Source organism: Suncus etruscus, chromosome 2, assembly GCF_024139225.1.
Source record: "Suncus etruscus isolate mSunEtr1 chromosome 2, mSunEtr1.pri.cur, whole genome shotgun sequence".
In the NCBI taxonomy this organism is placed as follows: domain Eukaryota; kingdom Metazoa; phylum Chordata; class Mammalia; order Eulipotyphla; family Soricidae; genus Suncus; species Suncus etruscus.
This window is the reverse complement of record NC_064849.1, coordinates 154670030-154686398: the sequence shown is the minus strand read 5'-3', so window position 1 is coordinate 154686398 and position 16369 is coordinate 154670030.

Below are 16369 nucleotides of genomic sequence, written 5' to 3'. Positions count from 1 at the left end.
TATCGAAGATAAGTTGCCCTGTTTCAACCTATATCTCTGTCATATCTAGTGGAGTCCCTGAAGTTGAGTAAGATAGTGTCTTGCTTCTAATCAAAATGCTATGTTTGTATTGAATTCACTTCCAAGACATGAAAGATCTTAATAAAAGTGAATCTTTGGGAAAACAGCAATGTGACTTTTGAAGATAAGCCAAGAGAAGTAAAAATTAAGGGTTTTAAAGACAATTCTTATGTGTGTAACCTCATTATTATAGAACAGTACGTTATTCATAAGTATATGCACATGTTATGAATAATATAAACATTATTAAAAACTAAAATGTATGACCATTTTGTCATCGTTGTAATCTTTCTCATCTACAATAAAAGTACAATTATTATCTTAAGCAAGGTTGGCACAAAGTGTTTGATATTTAGAAAAAACCTATTTATGGAAAGATGAATATTTCTGCTGTTTCCTGGAAGTCAGAGTATTATTAGAGTATAACATTGTATATCATAGAAATTTGAAAATAATGAAAAAGAAACATATCGTTTAGCTTTGAATATAATTAGAAAAGAATAAGAGGTGGAGATGATCTCATATTGACATACCCCATGGTAAAATTTACATACTTACATAGGAAAACTTTTATCAGGTATTCTAAAGTATAGGCAGATTCTAATAATTCTTGAAGTTGTGTGTGTGTGTGTGTGTGTGTGTGTGTGTGTGTGTGTTGGGAGGTGGCAGCAGTAAAAAAGGATTTGTGGGGATGTAGAAATACTTGCAAAGGCCTTCTCACAGGTGCCTTTTGGGAAAACCAGGAAGTTTTCCAGCTGTTCACATTATTTCCAGATAAGATTTTTCCATTTGAAACCTATAGACTGTGATTCATATTACACGGGAAAGCAGCTTCTACAAAGTACATCAAAAAAGGTTAGTTATTTTTTTCCTCAACATGGATGCTTTATCTTTTGTAGATATTAGTTTGTTACCACTATAGTATGACTGCTCAAAGCATTTTCCTCAACTAAGTATCAGAAGTTGGTGTCTTTTATTGTTATTTCACTGAAAAGTCAAGGAGGGTTTAAGTAAATGTTTTCCTAATAAATTGTATGAAGGATCTGTAACTACTCAGTGGAAAAATCTAAAATAAGCAATTAGCAAAGGCACTGTTTGTTCAGAATGACATTTTCCTGGAAGTCACTTGCTACTATCAGCATGAAGGTTTTCCTACTACTTGTACCTCTTGCTCTTGACTTGGAAATCAGTTAACACCATCTAGCTGCTGATTTCACTTTGCACAACTTTCTTTGTTAACATCTGAAGATATTATATAAGGCTTTCCATTGGCATAGAAATTTAATTAAGTACAGTCAGTTTGCCTTTGCTTTGACTTTGATTATTTGAATTTTAACTGCCTTTAGGGAGAAAAATACGGAAGTATATTACTCATCATTTCACATCTGCTGCAGTTTAAAAGACTCAGTTGCCAAGAATTTTATGAAGCATCACTTAGTAATGATTCAGGAAATGATTAGTCAATACATCTAATGCTCAAAGTGAAGGGCACCCTCTTCTGTCCATCATACTCTGATATTTTCTCCAAAATGTGTGGTTTCTTCTTAAATAAATGCTGGTTAACCTTCACAACAACACATGAGATCCTTCAACACTCTATCAAAGTAGTAGAAATAGAATGTTCTGCAAAATAGAGCCTGGTGCTATTAATTAAACAAATGCAAAAGAACTTGGATGCATTCACATCCTCGATCAATTAACTAGGATTTTCAAAGCCAATTCATTTCTTTGTGCCAGTTTTTCTTTTGCAAAATGCAAGATGCACATTCACAAAGGTTATATTTTGTTCTTATTTAAATTTGAAGTGCAAATGAAGCTGCTAATGTTTTCATTTGTTCTTGATAATTTTAAGATATTTCAAATAACAAAATCCATAATATCTATAAATATATAAAATAACACATAAGGTCACACAGCTGATGACAATCTTATACACTTAGGTATTTGGAGGACAATCTAACTTGGATTGATATTTCCAGAAAGTTATTTCTATTTATCTGACTCCTTTAATAGACTTCTAAATACATTTTACTCTCTAAAATTTGTAGTACCTTATTATCATTTATTTCTTATTTAACATAACATTAAATATGCTTTAACTACTACATTATAGAACTACATTCACTAATTTAAATACCTTCTTTAACATGTTCTATAGTACTTTCTATGCTGTCACATTTGAAAGTCAAACTTGTGACCTTTCTCTTAAATCTATTTCAAGTGTGATCCTTTTAACAAGACCACAGATGGTATTTTAATTTTAATTTGGGAGGCATATTATTTTTGGTTTGCTCATTGCAACTGGGTAGATCAATGTTTCTAGACTCAGTGAGCAGAATTCATAAAATAATACTAGAGGAAATAGAATTCATTATTTATGTATTATAGGCATAAATATATGCATATATTATATATTTACATTATATACATATATGTACATACACATATTATCATGTTATATACAATAATTATATATGTTATTATATAAAGAGATAAAATCTTTCATATAATTTTACATTTTAGAGAACATTATTTTAAAGGTAGGGGTCACATCTGATAGTATTTAGGAACTATGAAGGACACATACTGTTGCACTTGGAGAATTAAGCAATACCTGGGATTGAGTACAGGACCTTATACATGCAAACATTTGCTCTTGATCATAAAATGCTTTTTGTCAAAACACAGGTTCTTTAAATATAACTTTATTTTAATTCCATTGGCATTTATTTCAAATTAAAAATTCTAGGTCTCAAACATGTGGTTCATAAAAATAGAATATTCCATAATTTCTCATCTTCTTTATTCCATATTACATGAGAAATTGTCTCAGGAAAACAGTTCCATCACCACAAAATATTATTTATAAAAGTAGCAATTATTTATTTATTCATCCTCTCTATTATCTTTATCCTTCTGAAAAAATATCTTATGTTTACAATGTCATGGAATCTAATGTTACATTTTATAATCTCTTTTGAACACTGCCATAATTCCACAAATAGTTATATTTTTAATGACCACCAACCAGTACTTGGAGAAAAGTACATCCAAGTTTAAGTTTTTTATTTGTTTAATGCTGCTCTTCTACTTGTCTTTATGCACATGAAATTATATAGGAAGAAAGAAGGGTGAGATATGCTTGTTTTCTATTTCAAATAGAACAGATCCCAAATTAATAAACTTTTCTCAGTTTTTACAAATACATATTGTTCTCAATACATATTTTCTCAAATACATGTTTTCTGTGGGAAAAATGTTGTTATAAGTATGTCTGTCTGTATTGGGTTGGAGCAACAGTACAATGGGTTGGGTGCTTGTCTTGTACGTGGCCTCCTAGTTTTAGTCCCTGGCACCTCATCTGATTCCTCAAGCTCACCAGGAGGGTTCCATAAATGCAGGACCAGGAGAAAGCCCTAGATGCTGCTGGGTGTTGACTCCAAATAGAATATGTGTGTATATTCATTAAAAATATATGTTTGTATATAAGATTAATCATAATCTATTTCTTGTTTCTCTTTTATCTTTTTATAAAGAACAATACATTTTGAAATTTCTTTGAACATTATTAAAAAGAGTATAAGCAATTTATAGTGTTCACATAAAATTACTGATTAATATTAATCAACTGCTATAAAATGCACATAAATATTTTTGAGACCTTAGGTTTATGTAGATAGATACAGTCATATCTCTGTTAGAATATTATCTGTTATTGGAACTAACTTGTGTGTGTTCAGATGCAACTGAAAAGATTATTGTTAACCAATAGGATACAAGACATTAAATTTTATCTCCATGAGATAAAAAATTTCAATCCTAAGCATTGACTTTTAAAACTCTTCATACCTGTAAAAATATTTAGTAAAGTCTGACTGAAAAAATAACTGTTTCTTTTCACATTTAACTTTTCTTACTTAGTTCTAACTTGTTTTAACAAGTTAGCTATATCTATATATAGAAAATAGATATTGATAGAATTTTTAATAGATATTTTAAAATTGAAATGGACTTCCATTGCTCAATGTATAACTATGAAGATAATTGAATTGAATTAGATGCTTTTGGACTGTTGAAAGATTAACTGAGACATAAACAATACAATATTTTTGGATTGTTTTACTGACATAATATTTGATTATAATGTTTTACACTTTTCATTTATATGTGCATTGAGAATAAACATGTGAATATTTTGTCCCTTTTCATCTGGTAACAACTAATTGTTCTTATAGTCCAAATGTTTATTTTTGATTTATTTAGTTCATCTGTTTGTTTTTCTCTATATGCTGTGTATAAGTAGAATCATACAGTGTTTGTCTTTCTCCATCTGGCTTTTTTTCACTAAGTAGTTAACATTCTCTAACTCACATCCATATTGTTTCTAGTGGTAAGTGTCTCCATTTTTCTTGATATCTCAATTGGTATTATCATACACCTATCCTATACACATATGATATAAATATTATTTTTTCTTTATCCATTCAACAGTTGGTGATTACTCAAGTTGTTTCCAGATCTTGACTATTGTAAATAATGCTTCAGTAAAAGTGTAACTGCAGACATCATTTCTAAGGTTTCTTAATTTCTTGGATAAATATTCAGAATAGAATAACTGGATCATATGTTTTTTTAATTATTGTTGAAATTTTATACTGTTTATCATAAGCACTGCACTCATTTCTATTCCCACAATAGTGAGAACATGCCCCCTTTTGTCCACATTCTCCCAACATGCGTTTCTTTTCTTTTGAAGAGACATAGATAAGAGAAGAGATTTTTATAGTTGTTTTGAATTAAATTTCCCTTATAATAAGAGATGGTGAGCATTTTTTAAAATGTGTGCATTGGTACTTTTTATGCCTTATCCAGAAATTGGCTATTAACATCTCTGTCACACTTTTAATTGAGTTATTTTTTTTTTATTTTTGACGTCTGTGAGTTCTTTTTATGATTTGAATTTTAGCTCCTTGTCAAACGTATGATATGTAAATATATTTCTCCAATTTACTTGTATGTCTTTTTGTTTGATGTTAATTTTGTTGCTGTGCAGAGCCTTTTAATTCATATTTATTTAATTTCCCTTTTGTTTCCACATTCGCTGGATTTCAGTCTCTAACTTTACCTCAGTGAGCATTTAGCCTATATTTTCTTCAGTGTACTTAATAGCTTCAGTTGTAATATCCAAGTTTGCAATTTATTTTGAAATAACTTTTGTGGATGGTGTTCGGTAATGCTCTAGTTTCATTTTTTGCCTGTGAATGTATAAGTGGTTGGCTTTTTTTTTTTTCTCACACCCTGCAGTGCTCAGGACTTATGCCTGGCTCTGCATGCAGACATCACTTCTGGTGATATATAGGACATTGCAGATTTAGCCCCAGATCAGCTGCATTTAAGACAAGTGCCTACTCACTGTACTATTGCTTTACCCCTGTCCATTTTTCTTAATGTCAATAATATAAGTGGTTTTCCTTGTTCTTCCATCATAATGTATTGCTTATACATGTATTATTTTATTTTTGTATTCTTACTTCTCCATTTTTTGTGTCAGTTTTCATTCCAGTAAAATGTATTATAGTCATAATTTATTCTATATGTTTGTATGCATACATGTATGTTCAGGTAATAGAGCCATTTTAATACTGTTCTTTCTTTCAATTTATAAGTAGAAAATGTTTTCTCAACTCTTAGAGTCTTAAATTTTTCAATGTTATTTTTTGTGTACTAGTCTTTTATTTCATTACTTAAATTTGTAGTACTAAAATGTTTATTTTTATTCAATTATAAATAGTATTGTTTTCTTGATTTCTCTTTCTGAGATTTCATTATTTGGCACCTAAGAGTACAACGAATGTTTGCGTGTTGGCTTTCTAGACTGACACATTTATTATTTTGAAGAGATTTTACTGGAACCATTTAGTCTTTGGATGTAAATTATGAAGTCATCAGAAAAATAGAACAGCTTTACTTTTTACTTTTCTACTTAAATTTCTTTTATGTAATTTTCTCATCAAATTGTTCTAACACTTGCAATATTATGTTAATAACAGGGTTGAAATTGGACATCCTTTTCTTGTTCCTAATATTGAGGAAAAACTTTCTGCTTCTCATCATAGTCTATTGGAGTTGGCTGTGAATTAATTATATATTAATATCACCATTACTGAGTTGAAGTAAATTTAATACCCATTTTACTGCCAATATTTTTTATCATAAAAGAATGCTAAATATTTTCAAACTTTATTTTCTTTGTATATTGAAGTAGTCATATAGTTTTGTTCTTTCCTTTGCTAATTTATCATTTTATTGATTGTGTATGTTGAATTATCCTGCCATCCTTGGCATAAACACCATTTCTTTTTTTTTTTTTTTTGGTTTTTGGGCCACACCCGTTGACGCTCTGGGGTTACTCCTGGCTATGCACTCAGAAGTTGCTCCTGGCTTGGGGACCATATGGGACACCGGGGGATCGAACCGAGGTCCGTCCAAGGCTAGCGCAGGCAAGGCAGGCACCTTACCTCTTGCGCCACCGCCCGGCCCATAAACACCATTTCTAATCATAGTTTTTGATTATTTAAATGTGTTTCATTTTCTTTTTGCTTTTAGGCCATACCCAGAAGTTCTCAGGGCTTATTCCTAGCTCTGCACACAAGGGTGATTTTTGACAGTGCTCTGGGGATTATATTGGATGCCTGGGATTGAACCAGGTCAGCTGTATGCAATGCCAATGCTTTACCCCCTATCTATCATTTCTCTGACCATTATTTTAATGTTTTGATAAATAAATTTGCAAGTGTTTTGGAAAATATTTTTTATTTTTATTCACTAGAGATAATAGTCTGATTTTTAAAAATTATATACTCCTTTTGGATTTTGGAATTGGGCAACGTTTATTTCACAGAGTGTTTGGAGAATTTCCCCCCATTTTCCTAATTTTTATTTTTATGGGAGAGTTTGAAAGTGTATATATATATATATATATATATATTTTTTTTTTTTTTATTATTTTTTTTTTTTTTTGGTAATGTTTCGAGAATTTAGTGAAAACATTCAGTCCTGGCTTTGGTTGTTTGGAAGGCTTTTGATTACTGTTTCACTTTGTTACTCATCTCAAGAGTGTGCTCACATTTTTTATTTGGTCCTGATTCAGTCTTGAACTATAGTATTTATAAGAACATTTGTTGTCATGTGATTCTTCATAGTACTATCTTACGATTCTTTGGACTTTTGCAATATCTGTTGTCACTTATCATTAGCTTATTCTTCTACTCCTTCTTTGTCTTCTCTTTCTATTCCTTGTTTTCTCCTTCTTTCTTCCTCTTAATTTCTGTCTCATGCTGTGTTTCTGGTTAAATATTTGTATGTTTTGCTACTCTATCAAACCACAAGTTGTTGATTTTGTTGCTCTTTTGGATTTTAATATTTATTTTTATCTTGGTGATTTCTGCTTTGAAATTCTGACTTTTGATTTCATTGTTCTTATTTCTACAGTTTAAATGAGTACTTGTACTTTATAATTTTTTTCTCAAGCAGGCCCATATTACCATATAAACTTCCTTTTTAGTGATACATTTGCTACATCCCATATGTTCTGGTAAATTATGTCTTCATTTTCCCTCAGGTATTTTTTTCTTAAATTTTAACTTCCTCATTGACTCAATAGTTGTTTAGGAGTATGCTGTTTATTCTTTATAATTTGAATTTTTCTTCTCTTCTTCTGCTAGGCTGGAAACTTCATAACACTGTGATCTTAAAAGATACTTGAAATAATGGCAACATTTGTACATTTATTGAGTCTTACTTATTGTGCCAGCATATAGTCTATCCTTGAGAATGTCCCATGAGCACTTGAAAAGAATGATTATCCTGGTAAGACTATAACTATTTATTAAATTCTTATAATCCAATTTGATTTTAATGACTTTGTTTCTTTTATTTTCTTCTATCTGGATGATTTTTTTCTGCTCTAGGTGGGTTATTAAAGTTTCCTACTTCTTTATGTGGTTGTCAATGTGTTTATTTAGACATTCTTATATTTACTTTGTGATTTCATGGCTTCTATGGTGGTTGCATGTATTTTAATAATGTCTTCAGTTTTACTGATCTGTTTGACATTACATAATGCTAATATTACTCTCTTGATATCATTTTAATCAAGTGTTTTTCTTTCTTTTTTTTTTTTTAAAGATTAGTTTCCTTTGAAGATTGAACACCAGGTTTAAAATCCTAGAATCCTGGTTTATCATTTATTACACTTCAGTATAACAACCTCGAAACAGTGAGACTTAGTGGCCTATCTGTGTATGTCTGAAATTACTGGAGAATAAGACAAAATAAATCCCATTACAGTGCCTGGCATATGTTTCATTCTTTTTCTTCTTTTTTTTTATTTAAACAACTTTATTACATACATGATTGTGTTTGGTTTGTCATGTAAAGAACACCACCCCTCACCAGTGCAATGTTCCCATCACCAATGTCCCAAATCTCCCTCCTCCCCACCCACCCCCAGCCTGTACTCTAGACAGGCTTTTTATTTCCCTCATAAATTCTCATTATTAGAATAGTTCAAAACGTAGTTATTTCTCTAACTAAACTCATCCCTGTTTGTGGTGAGCTTCATGAAGTGAGCTGTAACTTCCAGCTCTTTTCTCTGTGTCTGAAAGCTATTATTGCAAGAATGCCTTTCAATTTTCTTAAAACCCATAGATGAGTGAGACCATTCTGCATCTTTCTCTCTCTCTCTCTTTGACTTATTTCACTCAGCATAATAGATTCCATGTACATCCATGTATAAGAAAATTTTATGACTTCATCTCTCCTGATAGCTGCATAATATTTCATTGTGTATACGCACCACAGTTTCTTTGGCCATTTATCTGTTGAAGGGTATCTTGGCTGTTTCCAGAGTCTTGCTATGGTAAATAGTGCTGCAATGAATATAAGTGTAAGGAAGGGATTTTTGTATTGTATTTTTGTGTTTCTAGGGTATATTCCTACGAGTGGTATAGCTGGGTCGTATGGGAGCTCAATTTCCATTTTTTGGAGGAATCTCCATATTCCTTTTTATAAAGGTTGAACTAGATGGCATTCCCACCAGCAGTGGATAAGAGTTCCTTTCTCTCCACATCCCCACCAACACTGTTTGTTCTCATACTTTGTAATGTGTGCCAATCTCTGGTGTGTGAGGTGGTACCTCATAGTTGTTTTGATTGCATCTCCCTGATAATGAGTGATGTGGAGCATTTTTTCATGTATCTTTTGGCCATTTGTATTTCTTCTTTGTCAAAGTGTCTGCCCATTTCTTCTCCCTATTTTTTGATGGGATTAGATTATTTTTCTTGTAAAGTTCTGTCAGTGCCTTGTATATTTTGGAGATTAGCCCCTTATCTGATGGGTATTGGGAAAATAGTTTCTCCCACTCAGTAGGGGGCTCTTGTATCCTGGGTGCTATTTCTTTTGAGGTGCAGAAGCTTCTCAGCTTAATATATACCCATCTGTTAATCTCTGCTTTCACTTGCTTGGAGAGTGCAGTTTCCTCCTTGAAGGTGCCTTAAGTTTTAATGTATGGAGTGTTTTACCTATATGTTGTTCTATATATCTTATGGTTTCGGGTCTGATATCGAGGTCTTTAATCCATTTGGATTTAACCTTCATGCATGATGTTAGCTGGGGGTCTAAGTTCAATTTTTTGCAAGTGGCTAGCCAGTTGTGCCAGCACCACTTGTTTAAGAGGCTTTCTTTGCTTCATTTAAGATTTCTTGCTCCTTTATCAAAAATTAGGTGATTGTATGTCTGGGGAACATTCTCTGAGTATTCAAGCCTATTCCACTGATCTGAGGGCCTGTCTTTATTCCAATACCATGCTGTTTTGATAACTATTGCTTTGTAGTACAGTATAAAGTGGGGTAAAGTAATTCCTCCCATATTCTTTTGCCCAATGATTGGTTTAGCTATTCTAGGGTGTTTATTGTTCAAAATGAATTTCAAAAGTGCCTGATCCACTTCTTTGAAGAATGTCATGATTATCTTTAGAGGGATCTCATTAAATTTGTGCAATGCTTTGGAGAGTATTGCCATTTTAATGATGTTAAACCTTCCAATCCATGAACAGGGTATGTGCTTCCATTTCTGCATGTCCTCTCTTATTACTTGGACCAGAGTTTTATTGTTTTCTTTGTATAGGTCCTTCACATTTTTAGTCAAGTTGATTCCAAGATATTTGAGTTTGTGTGGCACTATTGTGAATGGGGTTGTTTTTTTAATGTCCATTTCTTCCTTCTTACTATTGGTTTATTGAAAGGCCATTGATATTTGTGTGTTAATTTTGTAGCCTGCCACCTTGCTGTATGAGTCTATTGTTTCTAGAAGCTTTTTGATAGAGTCTTTAGGGTTTTCTAAGTAGAGTATCATGTCATCTGCAAACAGTGAGAGCTTGACTTCTTCCTTTCCTATCTGGATTCCCTTGATATCCTTTTCTTGCCTAATCGCTATAGCAAGTACTTCCAGTGCTATGTTGAATAGGAGTGGTGAGAGAGGACAGCCTTGTCTTGTGCCAGAATTTAGAGGGAAGGCTTTTAGTTTTTCTCCATTGAGGATAATATTTGCCATTGGCTTGTGGTATATGACCTTAACTATATTGAGAAAGGTTCCTTCCATTCCTATCTTGCTGAGAGTTTTGATCAAGAATGGACCTTATCAAATGCTTTCTCTGCATCTATTGATATGATCATGTGGTTTTTATTTTTCTTGTTATTGATGTTGTGCATTATGTTGATAGATTTACAGATGTTAAACCAGCCTTGCATTCCTGGGCTGAAACCTACTTGATCATAGTGGATGATCTTCTTAATGAGACATTGAATCCTGTTTGTTAGGATTTTGTTGAGGATCTTTGCATTTGTATTCATCAGTGATATTGGTCTGTAATTTTTTTTGGTAGCATCTCTGTCTGGTTTAGGTATCAAGGTGATGTGGGCTTCATAAAAGCTATTTGGAAGTGTTTCTGTTTTTCGATTTCATGAAAGAGTCTTGCCAGGATTGATAGTAGCTCCTCTTGAAAGGTTTGAAAGAATTCATTAGTAAATCCATCTGGGCCTGGGCTTTTGTTTTTGGGCAGACATTTGATTACATTGATTAATTTCCTCAATAGTGATGGGTGTGTTTAGATATGCTACATCCTCTTCATTCAACCGGGAAGATTATAAGAGTCCAAAAATTCATCCATTTCTTCCAGGTTTTCATTTTTAGTGGCATAGAGTTTCTCAAAGTAGTTTCTGATTACCCTTTGAATCTATAACATATCAGTAGTGATCTCTCCTTTTTCATTCCTAATACGAGTTATCAAGTTTCTATCTCTTTCTTTGTTAGTTTTACCAGTGGTCTATCAATCTTGTTTATTTTTTCAAAGAACCAACTTCTGCTGTCATTGATCTTTTGGATTGTTTTTCGGGTTTCTACTTTATTGATTTCTGCTCTCAACTTTGTTATTTCCTTCTGTCTCCCTATTTTTGGGTCCTTTTGTTGAGTACTTTCTAATTCTATGAGCTGCGTCATTAAGTTATTCAAGCATACCCCTTTTTTTTTCCTGATGTGTGCTTGCAAAGCTATAAATTTTCCTCTCAGTACCACTTTTGCTGTGTCTCATAGGTTCTGATATTTTGTGTCTTTATTGTCATTTGTTTTCAGGAAGGTTTTGATTTCCTCCTTGATTTCATCTCAGACCCACTGGTTATTCAGTATTAGGCTGTTTATCTTCCAGGTATTCAAGTTTTTCTTCTGTGTCCCTTTGTAGTTCACATATAATTTCAGGGCCTGTGGTCAGCGAAGGTAGCCTGCAAAATTTCTATCCTCTTGATATTATGGAGGTATGTTTTATGTGCTAGCATGTAGTCTATCCTGGAGAATGTCCCATGTACATTAGAGAAGAATGTGTATCCAGGCTTCTGGGGGTAGACTCTCCTGTATATATCTACTAGGCCTCTTTCTTCCATTTCTCTGTTCAGGTCTAGTATTTTCTTGTTGGGTTTCAGTCTGGTTAACCTGTCAAGTGTTGACAATGCTGTGTTGAGGTCTCCCACAATTATTTTGTTGTTATTGATATTATTTTTCAGATTTGTCAACAATTGTATTAAACATTTTGCTGGCCCCTCATTCGGTGTGTATATGTTTAGGAGAGTGATTTCTTCCTGCTGTATGTATCCCTTGATTAATACGAAATGTCTATCTTTGTCCCTTACAACTTTCCTAAGTATAAAGTTTGCATCAACTGATATTAGTATGGCCACTCCAGCTTTTTTATGGGTGTTGTTTGTTTGGATGATTTTTCTCCAGCCTTTTATTTTGAGTCTATGTTTGTTCTGACTATTCAGGTGCGTTTCTTGTAGGCAGCATAAGGTTGGATTGAGTTTCTTGATCCTTTAGCCACTCTGTGTCTCTTAACTGTTGCATTTAGTCCATTGACATTGAGAGAAAGAATTGTCCTGGGAGTTAGTGCCATCTTTTTTTTTTTGTTTGTTTTTGTTTTTGGGCCACACCCATTTGACGCTCAGGGGTTACTCCTGGCTATGTGCTCAGAAATCGCCCCTGGCTTGGGGGACCATATGGGACGCCGGGGGATCGAACCGCAGTCCGTTCCTTGGCTAGTGCTTGTAAGGCAGACACCTTACCTCTAGCGCCACCTTCCCGGCCCCAAAGTGCCATCTTTATATGGAAGCTTGTTGTGTCTGTTGGTCAGTCTTTTCTTAAAGTAGGCTTTTCTTTTTCTTTTTTTTTCTTTTTTTTTTTTTTGTTTTGGTTTTTGGGCCACACCCGGTGGTGCTCAGGGGTACCTTCTGGCTGTCTGCTGAGAAATAGCTCCTGGCAGACACGGGGGACCATATGGGACACCGGGATTCGAACCAACCACCTTTGGTCCTGGATTGGCTGCTTGCAAGGCAAACACTGCTGTGGTATCTCTCCAGGCCTCAGTTTTTTCTTTTAAGAATGGTTTTGAGTCTGTAAATTTTCTGAGCTGTTGTTTTTCTGTGAAACCATGTATTGTTCCTTCAAACCTGAAAGTTATTTTTGCTAGGTGCAGTATTCTATGTGAAGCATTTATTTCATTGAGTTTTGTCACTATGTCCCACCACTGCCTTCTGTTGTCCCACCACTGCTTTCTGTTGAGCTTATCATAGACTTCTATTTTTATCTGTTCCCATTCTTTGAGTAATTTTTCCATTTTTTTATCATTTGCTTTAAGTCTTTTTTTTTCCAATTTCTTCTGTTGTATGGAATTGTTATGCATCTCATCTTCCAGTATTCTAATTCTATCCTCAGCTGCTGTTAACCCATGGAAAAGCTCAACCATGTTTTTCTTCAATTCATCTACTGAGTTTTTCAGACCTGTTATTTGACCTGAAATTTCAGTTTGGAGTTTTCTGATTTCTATCTTCATATTCTCTTGATTCTTATTAGTGTTCTCTTCTATACTTTCTTTGAGTTCTTTGAATATCTTCCATATTGCGACTCTAAACTTCTTATCTGAGAGACTGACTAGTTGGTTGGTCATGTTCAAGCCATCAGAGTTGCCATTGTCATTCTCTATGTCTGGTGCTGGCCTGCATTGTTTCCCCATTGTCACACTTGTATTGTGGGGTTTTCTATGTGTTGTGGTTGTATTCATTGGCTAAATGATATGCATGCAGCCGGGTTCCTCTGGCTCCTCCCTTTCTGGGCGTGTAAACTCACCTCCAGGAAAGGTTCCAGGGAAGGCTAGCTGTCTGCAGATGAGCCACACACAGGATGAAATCAGGCCGAAAATGCAGCACAGCACAGAAGACAGGCAAATAGGGGTGCTGGCATCTTAGTTCCAGCAGAGTTCAGCGGCTTCCCCTTTCTGGGCTTTTCTAATCAAGTGTTTTACATCTAATATAAATGTACTGATTTTTGTCTTTTTAAAATTTCTAACTTTTTGTAGAACCAGCTTTATTTTCTCTACTTTTAATCTATCTTTATATCTTATAAATAGCATATTAATATTTTTTGTGTTAACCCATTTGTATACTTTGCACACTTAGTGATTTCAATTAATTGACATTATGTATAACTATTATTAATATGAGAACTATGGGAACATGTTTCTGACATAGTGATTCAGTGTTCTAGTTTTGTTTTTATTTCCATGTCAAGTTTTTCATGAACTTTCTATTTTTTTACTTTGGATAAAGCTAGTCTATATTCAGTTTTTAATTAGGCTCATACACATTGGTTCTTAGAATCATGCCTTACTGGAGATTGAACCCTAGTTCACACCTGTATTCCACTGCTTATGTAATAGCAATGGCTGTCTTTGGATTTAAATCTGCAGGTATTGTCTTAGGTTTGTGGATTTATATATTCAGTACTTTTCCAGATCTGGGTTTTTTTTGCAATTTTTAAAATAGCTTATTTAAAATAAAGTGGAAATAGTTTCTTACTCTTCCATATAATGTTATCCTCATATTGTCATTATTGGATTGGGTAGTACTCATAGAGTTTGAGATTTTTAGAATTTTAGTTATCCTTATTCTTTAATCTAAATAATTTATATGTATGCTTATTTATTTATTCTTCAAATCCTTTGATTTGATCTATTTGGTTTATCCCGTGTTTGTATATTTTTAAAATATTTTTCAAATAGGTTACTAAACTTCTTGCATCTCAAATCTGTTAATTTCTTATATAAAATGTGAATGTCTTATATCTGTTTAATTTTATTTCTGAATTTATTAATTTCTAAATTTATTAACTTTTTTCACAGTTTTTTGTACCATGTGGAAATAAAAATAATCACAAAAATCAAAATTTATTTCTAAGCATAAGTTTGACTTCCATTAATGCAAAGAACATACGTTATTAAGGTTTATTTAAAAGCTAAGTTATACATTCAGTTATTTAATAAATCTGAGTTTTATATCCTATAGATCATGTAAAATTAGGCATGCTATTTGAAAAATGAATATGTGAATATTATAAGATGAAAACTCACAGAATTTGAATGAAGGCAAATGGCATACTGTATACAAAAATCAGAGTATGTGTGGAACATAAGTAGTTAAAGAATGTTTCTTCAAGACATTTGGACTATTCAGTGCAGTTTGTTGTCCAGACCACTGTAATGCACTATTAGATATTAGGTTAGGATGTTTGTCCATCTCTTACAGTAGACCTGGTTTTCTAAGACAGAAATTATCTGATACTTAATCGACAAAGCATCTTGGAGTTAATCAGATAAAAAATATTAGGACATAAGTATTTATCTAAGAAAGCCTTTCTTGAAACTCAAAATAAACAGAACTTGGAGTTTTTCAGGGAAACATTAATAGAAAATTTATAATATTAGCAAAACATATCAAGGGGCTGAGTGATAGTAAAGAGTTTACTTTGGATGCATCTGGCCTGGGTTCAATTCCTGGCACCACATATAGTCCTCTGAGTCCACCAGGAGTGATCCTTGAGTGTAGAGCCAGGAGAAAGTACTAAGCTCTGTTTAGGTGTGGCCCCCAAACATAAAACAAACCAGATATTTCATAGCTAGGTTTGCTCATCTGCAATAAACATTTTCTGAGTAAATTTAATGAATCTGTTTTCTGAATTTTAATTATTTTCTTCCATTTGATGGAATCACATCAATGTAGTATAGTAATTGTACTCATTTTTAAAAAATATTTGGGCCATACTTTGAGCTTTCAGGTGTTACTTTTGGCTCTGCCCTTAGAAATTATGCCTAGTAGGCTCAGGGACCTTATGGGATGTGGGGATTGGACCCAAGTTGCCAGGTACAAGGCAAAACCCCTACCTGTTGTGCTTTAGCTCTGGCTCCTAATTGTGGCAATTTTTTCATATAAAGGAAAAACATTATATTGCTATTATTTTCCTTATAAATCCACAGCAAATCAATCCACATCTTTGTTTTTCAACAAATATCTCTTTTTGGCAAACATATATTAATTCCATTCTATTTTCTTTCCAATGAATAATAGCTTCCAAAAAAGCATTAATTTAATTTTTTCCAATTCAACATAAATTTCTTTTTTGGGGGGAGACTTAGGAGTCATTTCGATTGATTCTCAGTCATCTAGTATAGTGTTCAGCATTAGTACCCTTTGGTGCCAGGGGTCACCAGGTCCATCACATTGGTTTTCATGGATCTTCAGGACCATACCCAGTTAGGTGAACATATTTGAAAATGACTTGCATACACTCTAACCCCTTTAATATCTCTCCAGTTCGCAAAGTTCTACATTTTGTTTGTGTGGGGTTTTTTTTGTAAGTAAAGCATCTTCAGGTT